The 14,135-nt window shown below is 47.1% G+C and overlaps 1 pseudogene; it reads right to left on the minus strand.

The window, feature by feature from the left end:
- Nucleotides 1-521: 521 nt before the first annotated feature.
- Nucleotides 522-3,832, minus strand: LOC123063651 (wall-associated receptor kinase 3-like; annotated as a pseudogene).
- Between the last annotated feature and the right edge of the window lie 10,303 nt (nucleotides 3,833-14,135).

A 14,135-nucleotide genomic window follows, 5' to 3' on the forward strand; every position in this document is an offset into this window, starting at 1 on the left:
AGAATCGACTAAAATGATAACACGAAGTGAGCACTTGTACATTTTCCGGGGACAAGTGGGTTCATCTCAAGAACTGGAGAGAACCGGCCAGTGCCTGAGATTGTTTCAGCATCCTCGATTTCAGCATACAAAATACACATTCAATTATTCAGAGGCCTTTGCTGTCTGACATTTAAGGATGGCAGCAGTGTGATGGGCCCCAACAAATGTTAGAGTTGGATATAGTGCATTCTCCTTCTGTTTACCCAACATGCATCTGAATGCCTTTTGTATTTGCGCCAAGAGAAAAAACATGAAACATATATCTTGTATTAAAAGAAGCACCAAGAAAATGCAGCAATGTACCAACGGTGGCAATGGCAAAATAAAAAGAGCGCTCAAAATCATTGCTAGTGTAATTCACTAAATCTCTTATAAACATTGATCTCATCAACACAATGCATATGCTAGAAATTCACTCCCTATCTCTGGGTAATTAAAACCAGTGTACACATATAAGCAAGCATAATTCCAACCGAGAATCTGATACAATCATGATGCCTGAAATACAGGTTCACAAAAGAGGGAAAGAAATTATCCATTATTAATAAGCTCAATAGCCTCATCTACCGTGGCAGGCTAGAAGATGACAAGAACTCTGCCTCCAAGCTATAGCGTCGTTGGCTATCTCCTGGCTGTGCGGATAATTGCCGAGCATATCTACTCCTTTGAGTTAACGACCTTGGTTGCATCTGTTCTCCACTTCTCGGATCTGGCTGAGATGAGTTCATCCGTTTTGTCCGTAGAGTCTGCAGTTCTGTCTCAACCTGTTTCATGGTTGGTCTTTCTTCACCGTGTAGCCTCAAGCACCGCTCTGCAAGAGAGGCAACACCATTGATCTCTTCCTCGGTTGCCTCCTCAAGCACCTGAGAATTAGCAATATCTGTGATTCTTCCCTCATTGAACTCCTGAAGGAAATAGTTTGACAAACTTTAGACTGTGCCTGATTCACATGTAAATACAGGCTTCATTCTGAGAAGCAACTCCACTAGTACCACACCAAAACTGTACACGTCGCTCTTCCCGTTCAGCTGCCTGGTATGGAAATACTCTGGATCTAAGTACCCAAATGTACCTTGCACATTCGTGACAATATGTGTTTGATCGATTGGAACCAATCTGGAAGCGCCAAAATCAGAAACTTTAGCTGTGTAGTTCCCATCCAAAAGAATATTTGAGGACTTCACGTCACGATGGAAGATTGATACTGAAGCTGAAGAATGGAGATAAGATAGAGCTCCTGCTGATTCGAGAGCAATCCTCAAATAATCACCCCAAGATAAGGAAAAACCATCACTTGCATCGGCATGAAGAACTTCAGACAGTGAGCCGTTGGATACATAATCATACACCAGTAGTGGAACCTCGGTTTCGAGGCAACATCCAAAGAGCTTCACAATATTTCTGTGATTTATCTGAGTGAGGACTGCGACCTCATTAATGAATTGTCTGATCTCAGATTGCTCAATGACCTTTGACTTTTTTACTGCAACGACACACTGATCAGACATATGCCTTTGTAAACCATGCCATGGCCCCCACGTCCGATAATACGTGTAGGATCGAAGTTGTTTGTTGCCTTCTCTAGCTCTTCTAACGAAAAAATCTTAGTATTCTCATTTGCAGTTTCATCAGACGATATCAACGTTTCTAGGAGAAGACCTTGGTTCTTCTGGAAATATTTTTTCCGTAGTTGCTTTTGAACATTTATTTTCCATCTAAGAATGAGAAGTGATGCACTGAAGCTCAGAAGTAGAACACCGAATCCACAAGACAACCCAATAATTATACCTGCAGTCATCAAGCTCTTTAAGTTAATGTTCTATGTCATCTATCAAATGTTACCATAACATTCTTACCTAAAAGCAGAGTCTGTTGTTTCGTTCTAGTACACTGCATTTTTGTTTGATCATACTCAGTCTTGCGAGGACATCCAGTACAAAAGAAGCTTCCTTCAATATTATGGCAGATCCCTTTACAATTGTTTGGCTGAATGCACTCATCAATGTCTGAAATTAACAAGATCTTGATAAGATGCATCCCAAAACTATATACATGAGACATAGTATATATTCAATTAACATGAAGCAGTACATCAGCCAAGTAAAAAAGCCTACATGCATGATAAAACATACCAGATGCAGCGAAGTATTTTCGCTGTAAACCTTAGCTTTGATATAATTGTACAAATTTTCTTTTATAAGAGATATATTGTGCTTACCGCTACAACCACTTTGGACGTATGGATTTCCTTGGAAGCCATCTGCGCATTTGCAGTGATAACCAACATAGATGTCTGCAGTGTTTACTTCTACGCACTTGCTGTTGAGACTCACACAAGCATATCCGGTTTTATTCTGTCGGGCCTCTATGCAACTTAGATTTGCAGCAACCCATTGCAGAGGGGAGAACAATGTCCCATATGAATAAAAAAGACCTCCAGACAGGGTGAATCCTCCTTTTTGCTCAGGATTGGTGATATTAATGGTCCCTTCATCAACATTCATGCTGTTTACCTCCAGATGTGCCAACATGAGGACAGCTGATGAAGTCGTAACTGAGCAGTTGAGGTGAAAATCTCCCCTCGCAAAACAACCCTCTTCTAAGCCGAACGGGAATTGCACACTAATGTTACCACACGAACGGGTACAATCAGCTCTGCTTGCAATTGGATTATACCCTGGGATGATCAATAAAGGTAAGTTGTATCCAAGTTACAATTCCCAAAATACCTAACAGTTGTACATTTGGTCATTTCACTAGGGAAAAAAATAAAGTTACCTTTGTCGTTGGAGCATCCATCTTGAATGAAGGGGTTGCCTGTATAGCCGGCACCGCAGATGCAGTTGTACCCATTGCTTGATGTCATGCCGAAGTCAATGCACTCATCACGTGTCAATGGACAGTCAAAAAATGTACTGTCGACGCACTCGGCATGCTCGCTGATACAGGCATAGGCAGTCCTATTTCGCACCGTGCCAGCACAGTTGGGTTGATCCACCATATTCCAATGAACAGTGGCGCCGCCACTGTCCGTTATGCTGATTCTATCCCACAATGGAGAGGTCCGGTTAGGGCGTGCTCTGGTGTTAATTTTCCTATGGCGCAATACAAATTTGAGGTGAAAAGTGTCGATGCTATGGTCATCGATGGGAAAACTACAGCAACCGACGCCATTGCACTTCTTCGTAGCCACCATCTCCGTAATTCCTAGGTCCATGCACGCAGTTTTGCAGACGCGTCTGGCTGTGCCGGTGTTGTCGTTGACCCAATACACATCCAGGTCGCAACCTATGATGTTTAGAACAGTGTACCCATGGGTGAAGGACCTCCCAGGTGATTTCAGCGACAAGTCATACACTTTAACACCAGATTTCAAAGGAATGGTATGCCGGAAGGAGGTGCTGATGAAATTTGCAGTGCCGAAACCATTCACATCGATATCGCCGGTTACCTCGGTGATGCCGTCGTGCAAGAAGAGCTTGGGGGGTTGGGAGGTCTCGTTGCAAGAGAGATTGAAATCAGGCCCACGGGAGCACCTCGACCCGATGCCAAAGGGATAGTCGAAGCTCAGATTGCCACATGTCTTCACGCAACCTTCGAGCGAGGCACTCCGGGGAACACTATTATGTTCTGGACTGTAGCTTGTTACAACTCCAGATGCTAACGCAGTTAGCTTTCCTAGTGACCCGAGTACCAAGAAAGGGAGTAGTGCATAGATCACTGGCAAGATGCCCATGATCTACAAATGCACCTTGCGCTGCTTCCAACTTCGCTCGAGAAATTCAGGTCAGGCAAGTATATGGGGAGAGTATATGGGGTGTACATCTCACGGATTTTTTTTATCAAGTCATGCCAGCTTTAAGTCTGCATATTAATGGTTGCATAGTTGCAGTTTGACTCCTGTGGATGTGGCTGTGGTGGGTTTGATGCGATATGAAAGTGAGATTGCCAATTTGCCATGGCCACATTAAATTGCGCCGCTACTTTTCTTGTGGCTATGCTGCAGCTGAACTTGTAAGTCAGTCATTATCTCCTGGTGCAGGTAATTCTAGCCCATGTCACCACATGTTTTTACTAAGATGCTAGAAAACTCACGCCAAACTTGTGCAAATTGATGAGAACAAGTAAAGAAGCAAAATTGCAGCATGAAGATGCCAAACGAACTAAATCAGAAACTCATCAGCATTGGACACCGCGTTTTGGACATTACTTTGGCAAACATTTTAGCTAATTCAATGTTGCAGTGATCAAAGTGGCATAATTTGCAAATTTACGGCACTATATTTGCCACTTGTTACAAGTTAGTGGACCTGTCAAGTTTGCGACAATGCTATGAGGATTTAACAGTAGTCAGTGTTGAACGGCTCATCTGGGAGGCCTTATATTGTACGTACCACTTTCAGGACTGGCTTGGTGCTGCAAATTAATGGAGACACTAGGCCCAAGTAAGAAGACACCGCGAAGAACAAGAAAAGTAAGCACCACTACCTTTTTCTGGTCTTGCTGCCGCAGAGCCGCCTCTCAAGTCAGTCAATGCCTGCCTTCTTGTGCATGATATTCTAGCCCATCAAAGGGGGTGTTGACAAGTCTTTGCCAAATGGCTCATTTCTGTTCACAATAAACCGCATTGCATATTATCGGCTTGTGATTCGCGTTGCAGAGATAGACATTGAATGCCATCCACTGTTTTGGTTACCGGTCGAAATTTCACTATTTTCCGTGGTTACCGTGTATTTCCGTGCCCCTCAGTAAATCGCCATACCGAGCAAAAAATACCATTTTTTGAAAATTTTAAATTTAAACACTCGATTTACTGTAAAGTACGTAGGATCTAATTAATGTCATGAGAGTTGGTTCTAGCGTATTGGTAGCAAGCTAGTTCCTTTTTTGAGAGGTCTTTGGTTCGAATATTCGTTCATTCACTTATTTGAATTCAAAATTCAACTACAAAATTCGCTCGAAATATTCTCTGCATTTCTCGGTAACTGTGGTAACCACATTTACTAGTCCCCCTCGGTAAAATTGCCTCATTCGGTAACCAAAACCTTGATGCCATCTGACACTGAGAGCCGGATGGCAATCTTCAGTGCCACCTAGTGAAGATAAGCTAACTGATCAATTCCAACCGAGCTAGGTATGGTAACTGAGCTCCATCCCCATTCTTAGCTGGTGTTTGCTTAAGCTACAACTGAGGGCAGGCTAGTGAAGCGATAACCATACCAACTGATGGGAACATATGAGGACCCAGATTAAATTAACCATGCCAACTGATGGGAACATATGAGGACCCAGAATTACCTCATGAAAAAATGATAGTCTGTACAGAAACTAACCAGCAGGGGAGCATCAGAAGAAACACAGCGGAACCGTATCACACAACTGGTTTGCGAATGTCATCCTGCGCCAAGAGTGATGGCCGGCTGGCAATCTTCTGCCCCACATAGTGGAAAGTAAGCTAACTGAGGTGATGGCCTCCAACTGAGCTAGCTGATGTGATGGAACCGAATCCATGGCCAATTCTATATGTAATTTGCTTAAGCTGCAACCAAGAGCGCAAAGCAAAGATTGTGAACACTGGAGATAGATAAACTGCAGAGTGTAGACACAGAATCAAGCGAAACAACAACAGCAGGAAATGAGTGGATGTGCATGGATTCAACGCCTGACCTCTTGTGCGGGATTATCTGGCTTGTGGTTTGTGCTGCTCAGATAGGTTGTGAATGATATCCTGCTCATCGACAGTGACCGACTGACAGCTACTACTACGTCCCATAATATAGGACGTTTTTGCAAGCTAACTTAGCTTGTAAAAACGTCTTATATTATGGGACTGAGGGAGTAGCTCCCAATCTTCAGTGCGACCAAGTGAAGTGAAGATAAGCAAACTGATTGCTTCCAGCTAAGCTAATTGACAGTAACTGAACCCCATCCCCAATTTTAGCTGGTGTTTTATTAATCAGCAACCAAGGGCAGAGTGAAGTGAATATTCTGCACAGAGTAAATCAACCATCCCCATATATAGTACCAACTGATTGGAACATATGAGCACCCAAAATTACATATGAGCATCCTAATGGAGCAGTCCGTTGTGGTTTCGTTTCGCTTGTCCCTTCGATTGATAGATATGGCCCTACCCCCGATCTGCCTCCCACTGATTTTCTACCTTCCTCCGAAAACCACCACCAGTTTTCATTCATCAGCAGACCCCCACATCCCATGCCCAGAAAAACCGACGCTTCCATATAAGACACCAATCAAATCATATCGAACCTTCCATGCAAAACATATCGCATACCAACCCTTCTATCCTTTCGTTGTTCCCGTCCCAAGTCTTTTTATTAACGCACGAAAAAAGGAAACATATCCCACCTTCCGTTTTCTATTTGTTCTCTACCAAATCAATCATAGAGCCCCCGCTAGAGAAAACAAACGCCCCACCCTTTTCTAATCTCCCGAGCGAGGGTAATCCTGCTCGCGCGTAGGCCGCCGCCGCCATCCTTCCGCTAGCCGACCTCCCTCCACAACCGACATACGTCCCCTATGGAGACCAACGTGCACTTGTGCGTTGGAACCAACACCATCGCCGCCAAGTCGGAGATCAAGAAGCTCCAGTCCTGCATTAGGGCGCGGGCGGGCCCCACGATCGCAGGGTGCTGCAAGGTCAAGGTGGAGGCACACCCAATCCAGGAGCACCCGCGCCCTTGCCGCGTGGTCGGGCGCGTGGCCCTGGTCGGCGACGCGGCAGGGTACGTGACCATTTTGCAAATTATCCTTCTTCTCAGTATCGTTGATGATGGATGCGATATCCACGTGATCGCAATGCATTCAACGTGGTAAACAATGAGCTTGTCACTGCAGACATATTTGTCATCGTCTCGCGTAAGGGAATGTTTAAAACTTTAAAGACAAATCTCATTGACCATAAACTACTCGCCAACGCCAAGACATATAAAGAATTTCCAAAAACTAATCAAATCTTAGATATAAAATACTTCTGAATCAGAACAGTTTTTTGAATCGACAAACATTCTTTTAAATTTAGGCATTTTTTTAATTCACGAACATTTGTTTTTTAGACGAACATTTATTGAAATGCATGAATAGTTTTCAAGTTCATGATGACTTAGAAAATGTTTTTTAAATCGATGAACTATTTTAAAATTGGGGAACAAATTTTGAATTTCACATTTTTTTTGATTTTTTCAAATATTTTCTAAAATTTCATTGACTTTTTTCAGATTCACAAATATGTTTTGAATACACGATCATTTTATCAAGATCATGAAGTTGATTTTAATTAACGGAATTTCTTTCCAAATTATGTTTTTTTTATAATTTGCGACCATTTTTGTAAAATCACTGACATTTTTTGAAACAGCGAAATTTTATGATTTTCTGTACTTTTTTGAATTCACACACATTTTATAATTTCTCAAACATCTTGTCAAACTCGCAACTTTTTAATATTTGAAAAATCTTGAATTAATTTAAAGAAGGAGAAAAAAAGCAAAAGTGAGAAAAGAGAAGACCAAAAAAATAAAAAATAAACAGGACGTTAAGCCCGCTGGCCGGCCCATGTAGGCCTAAGGAGGAGGAGGAGGAGGGGGAGGAGGGGGGGGAGTGCATGAGAAAAAGATGGAGGAAAATATTGGTAGAAGCTAGGATTCAAACCCTGGTCTCGAGGGTGGAAGAGACAGGATCGAGCCACCGGGCTGCTGGTGCATCTGTGCTATATATGGGATATTACGTATACGACGGCGACTTTGAAAAGAAAAATCGAATCATTTTCTTCACTTACGGGTGGCATAACAGTTAATTTATAGCAACTTTGGAGGGCAATTTTTGTGACGGACGGGCAGAAGCAATATCTGCTTTATTAATATAAGGTAGAGATAGAGATTTTTTTTGAAAAGGAGGTTAAACCCCCTGCCTCTGCATTAATCAATGCATGCAGCCATCTTTATTAATTATTCCATAAAGGTGTGACAAGAACATACATCAATTCATCCGAAGCCACCACTCACACCTACAAACTCGATAAATATGGAGTGCTCTTATTTTCCATATCTAAAACCGGTGCAGCCTACCTAAAGTGCACACCACATGCATACGTTTTAGAAGCCGCCATCATCATCGGACCACTGACCCATCTTCAGGAGAGTGATCCGCATCATCCTTACCAGTCCGGACATCCGTCGACGCCACCACGGCGCCACCACCCTGCGCTCGTCCGTCCAGATGCGAAGACTCTGGAAGATCCATCGTGCGTAGCACCTGCCAACCAGGCATGACTCAGCGTAGCACCTGTCGGCCAGGCATGACTTGACAGCTCCACCGAAGCTCCATGCAAGATGAAGCCGTTCAACCTCCTGCCTCTGTCTTCCAGCGATGCTCCATAAACAATACTCCCAAAGGAGAAACGACACCGTAGTACCGCCATCTGGAAGACCAGATTCTAGGGTTTCCCCCGAAGCAGCACGAGTGGGTCGACAACAGTTACATGACGATGCCTTCATCAAGGTAATGGGGCAAAACGCCGCCCTCGCCCGCCAACGGCTCGGTTTTCACTGGCAACTATGTCTCCCCGACTCGTAGCCGGGACTAGATGACGAATCTCGAGATCTGACAACCCAGCCACAGGCCGGCCACCTCTGACGGAAGAGATGACCACCACCGTTGGCTGCACCAGTCAGAACAGATCTAACCGGAGGTGCCGCTGACGCGACCGCCAGGCCCTCCACGAATCCTTCGATCCAAAGGCAGATGGCGTGCCGCCGCCGCCGCCAAAACAGGGCAGGCCGCCGCGCCCGCAGCCCGTGCCGCCTCCGACGCCGCCGCGCCACAGCCATTGCTGTCGCCAACACTGCCACCACAGCCGCCATTAGGACGCTGGCCGGCCGCCACACCGCCGTAGTCCAGATCTGGGCCTTCATGAACCAGATCGGCGCCGCCACAGTGCAGATCGGGGTCACACCCTCGAGCCAGGGCGCCCCACGTCACCCTATGACCCATGAGAGGGAGGAGTGCCTCTGCCGCCGCCGTCGCACGCACAGGCTATGCCCGGCGCCAACCACCGGCGGCGACGGAGGAGAGGGAGAGGAAGGAGCGGGCAATTTAACAAAGGTTAACCTCATCTCAGCCACCACTACATGAACATGCAAATGGTGAGCTTCAGAGAACCTCATCTCAGCCACCACTTTTGCACCATAGCTCTCGATGATCACGGGCAATTTAACAAAGGTTAACAATACCTCGTGACCCACCTGGCATAGTGGCATGGCCGCATTGTTGTAGAAAGGAATTTTTCTGCCATGCCGACCACAACACAACGCCAGTCTCATCATGCGGCACCGCACCCCAAGCAACCTAGACAGTGTCTTCAGTGAGAACATTAAGCGTGTTAGCTAAGCTCGGTCCGGCCTCTCTCATCTCCTCGCCTGAGTATCACTTCTTGTGCTAGTCACCGGTCACCGCCAGTCCGCTCCCATGGACGATAGAGGATACCTTTCCCTTTGATGTGATGGTGTGGCTGACAAGCTTCAATTGACTGGAGCGAGTGAACACGCCTGCAGAAAAACCGTAAATAATATAGCCTTACCTTGACCAAAGATGATGCAGTTTCTATGGTTCCAAGCCCTGCACCGGAGAAACACTATTTTTACACGCGTGTTTCATTCACTCATGTTATGCCTAGGCTTGGACGGAGAAGGCGATCGACTCGCTTCTTCAACATGGTGAGCGGTGATCGGGAGCTCGGGGCGGCGCACAGACGGGAGATTGCACAGTGGAGCAGCTCCTGCCTCCTGGAGAGAGAGATAAGTGGTCAATGAGAGGGTTTCAGCGTGAGGGTAGTATGAGAGGGTTCCACATGTCACTCAAGCAAGCCATTACCAACATATGCCCGTTTGTTTCCTGTATTTCTTCTTTGTAAAATAGTAAAATTTCGTGCCCAGAAATTACTAATCTATTCATGCATGAAACAACATTGTGGATCCATGCATAGTCAAATCAGAGGACGATGGATCTCTTGCTTATTACTTCCTTCGGGTCTCGATTTGATTTTCTTTGTTCTTGCTTTGGTGCTCTTGTTTTGTTTGCAAGAATGTGCGATGTATTTGTATTCAGAAGAAGAAACGGCAAGAGAAGGCGAAAACATACAAAGGCAGCCACTAATTACATAATGACTAAGCAAAAATACAGGGGCAAGACTGAATCAAAGAACACGATGCAGCATGGTCATGGATGCTCAATTCATTACAGACCTTGAGATAATCCACAACATGTCTCATAAACATGTCATCAACACAGCGCCAGATCTGCACCGCACCACTCCATCGTGCGCCGCAGCAGCAGCACTATGCATGTGTGGAGTTAATTGCAAAAAAAACCCACATTTGAGGCATCGATTGTAGAAAACCAGATGATCCCTAATTTTGTGCAAAAATCACCGCGTTTCTAGTAAACTTTTTGCAAATTGCACTGATCAGGTGATTTAGCCCATTTAATCACTTTCTGACACATGGAACCGGACTGTAAGGAGCTGACTTGGGAAAAAAAATTACATACACACATCCTTGGATCTAAAAACAAAAAGCAATCTAACCCCTACTCTCGATCCGATCCTTGCTCCCGATCCGATAGGGAGGAGGCAACCGCGCAGCCCCCACCGGCTCCTGTCGCCGCCGCCAAAAGCCCACAGCCGGCCCTGCCTCTCCTCATCTCCTCTGCGATGTGCGTCGTCCATGAGGTGCACGTTCCGCCGATGATGGGCAAGGGCGCGGGTGCGCTGGAGCTCAGCATCGCCGAAGCGGGATGGGTCGCGGCGCCCAGGAGCTCGTCCTCGCCGGAATTCGGAGTAGTTCGGCGGCGCATCCCGGTCGTAGGTCCCCATGGTGGCGTTGCTACTGCCTGCGAGCACGACGGCCTGGTCCACGAGCTGGTCGGCGCGTCTGCGCCACGACCTCCTGCTCGGCGTGCCCGCGGCACAGCTGCCACGACCTCCTGCTCGGCATGCCCGTGGTAGCCGCGATGGCGAGGACCTGCGGCGGCGAGCAGCAGCAGCCACACCGGCGGGGAGCTGCGGTGCCGACAGCAGCACACAGCGGCGCGCGGGGCGGAGCACTCGCCGGGCGTCGGAGCTCCGGCAGCATAGCCAGGGAGGAGGGAGGCCGCCCCGCCCACGAGCAAGGCCAGGGAGGAGGGAGGTCGTCCCGCCGGAGGCCGTCTCGCCGTGGCCAGCCACCACCTCAGAGGAGGAAGGCGACGGAGTGGGAGGGGGGCTGATTGCTTTTTCAGTTTTTGAACAAGGGTCTATTTATGAAATCCAGGGAGGTGTATGTCATTTTTTAACCAAATCATCTCCTTATAATCCGGCTCCACATGTCAGAAAGTGATCTATCAGGCTAAATCACTTGATCAGTGCAATTTGCAAAAAGTTTACTAAAAACATAGTGATTTTTACACAAAATTAGGGACTAGGTGGTTTTCTGTAATTGATGCCCCAAATATGATGGTTTTTTGCAATTAACTCGCATCCGTGCCGTCCACAGCGCCACGGCGCAAAGCACCTCTGCGCCAACCCCACACCTTGGCTTCGTACCAACCAGATCCGGCCAAGTACGTACAGCAGCCACAAGGTGCAGGAAGAGGCTGGCTAACCCGGGGGAGGAGGGAAATATAGAGTCGGGCGCGAGAGCCCCACCGCCGCCGTCAGCGCCGCCGGCGGCAGGAGTAGGACGACGATCTGAGGTTTCTAGGGCCGGCGGCTGGGGTGTCCTCCGGAGTCGCCCTAGAGCGACCCGGGAGGTGTGGGCTCTGCTGTTTCGGTGTCGTCCCAGTTCATGCCAAATATAGACAAAAAACAAATGAACATGCAGAATTACAACATGGAAATGGCGAACCTCACAAGAAACTGACCATTAGGGGAAAGCAGAACCGTAGCGTGCAACTGGTTGGGAATGCCATCTTCAGTCTCCACTAATAGCTTCCAACCGAGCACAGACGACAGTAGTAAAAATTCTGAATAGACAGTAGCTCAATCTATCACAAAAGATTCGTGTGGATGTGTGCTTAGATGACATATGAGAGCAGATGAGATGATGACCCTCGTACATGCCCATGTGGATGTGGCAGTGGTGTACTCGATACAATCCAAAGGGACGCAGCTCCTCTGACGTGCCGTCAGCCCACTGACACGTGAGCCCGGGCCCATGCGTCAGTGAGCCAACGGCAGGGTGCAGTACGGTAGAGGAGCCGGCTCCAATCCAAAGAAGATGACCATGGTCGTGACCTCATACACCGTGTCGTAGGAAGACCTCAGCAAGTCCGTCCATTAAAAGGGGCCAGTCTAAAGTTTGTTCCTGATAGGAAACCAAAGATGAGAGGGAACAAATGAGCACGCAAAGCAGTAGGTGGGGCATCAGGAGAACGCGGGGATTACCATTCAACCTGTTGTGATTGTCATCCTACTCGTCAACAACGGCTAGCAATCTTATGCCCCCACTTAGTGGAGGCAACCTAACTGATACTAGCTTCCAACCTAGCAAGGTGACAGTGACAGAATCCATCACCAACATTAGCTGAAGTTCCCTTAAGCTGCAACCAAGAGAATCACGTTGTAGCTGTGTTCTTCAGTACCCATGTATGTTTGGGCTACTCCTGTTTTATTTTCTCTGTAAGTGGCGTTGGGCTGGCACTTGTTGGCTGTAATGCCTGGCCGGTTGATGGCTTTGTTAATTGAAAGCCGAGTTCATCCTCGAGCCTTCGTTCTAAAAAAAACTGTAACCATTAGAGATGAATTTATGTACACATAAGCAAGCAAACCTGTAGCTCCAACTTGTAGATAAGCTAAATGACGTAAGTAAGAGTAACGGAACTCCATCCCCAATTTTAGATGTTGTTTACTTAAAGCCACAACCATGAGCACGCAGTAAAATGTCTGAACAACGGGATATAACCTACAGACACAGAATCAAGTAACAGAGTGACAGGTAATGAGCACGTGTACATAGATTCCGTAGGGTTCATTTTTGGTGGTCAAGTGGATTCATCGGAAGAAGTGAAGAGAACCCAATGCCCAATGCCTGGGAGAGATTGCTCAATCTCTTGGAAGGATGCATATCCAACAGTTCAAAGGCCTCTGGTGCCTGTCCCAAGGACATTGCTCAGTCATCTACAAGTGTGATTTTTCTTTGGGTCTGGTACGGTAGTGTAAACTGAGAAAATTTTAAGTTGAAGTGTAGGTATGGAATGCAGGTGATGTGAAAGGGCCAGCACATGGTGCTACGTACCTGGCCGGTGCTGGTGGTGTTCCAGTGTGGAAAAGGGCTACACAGCTAAAGTATGCAAGAATCTCGAGCACAAAGGTGATGTGTTATGTCACATCTTGAGTGCAAAAAAGACTTGACACAAAGCTGATGGGGTATGTCAAATCAGCGAGTCCGTGTCCTTGCCACAGGTGCACGTCATGGGTGCCAACTTTGTGCATCACGGAGTAAAATTCTGAACGCTGCAGATAAACTACACGTACCCGCTGTCTCAGCCACTGTATAGACGTGTCCTAGACGAGCCCAAATTTAAATGAAGGTGAATTCTATTTCAGTCGAACAAAAAAGCTTTTGTGTCGAAAAGGAGCAACTGCCGACCGGTATTGCCAAAAAGGACCACCTCGAAGATGAAATGGCAGAAAAGACCTCCGGCCGTGGCGGCAGGCGACACGTGGCACCTGCCGCCACTGCACGAGGTGGTCGCCCTCGTATAACCGAAATCGCTGGGTGGGACGGAACAGGTTGGCGACGTGGGACCTACCGCCACGATACGAGGCGGCATGCGCTGGTGCGGCATGCTGCCGCACCATGGCCAACAGAAATTTTTGTCCAAAAGGACCACTGGCCCAACGAAATTGATAAAAAGGACCACATGTGGTCGAAAGAGACAAAAAAAACCCCTCAACTATGACGGCAGGCGTGGCACCTGCTGCCACCAGAGCAGGTGGCAGGCCGCGCATAATAGGAGGCAGTCTCCGGACAGAACGGTGCTACGGATGTGGGCCTTGCCGCCACGGCGGCAGGACTGTTCCTGCATGCGATCGAGGC

This window comes from Triticum aestivum, chromosome 3A, assembly GCF_018294505.1.
Source record: "Triticum aestivum cultivar Chinese Spring chromosome 3A, IWGSC CS RefSeq v2.1, whole genome shotgun sequence".
In the NCBI taxonomy this organism is placed as follows: Eukaryota; Viridiplantae; Streptophyta; class Magnoliopsida; order Poales; family Poaceae; genus Triticum; species Triticum aestivum.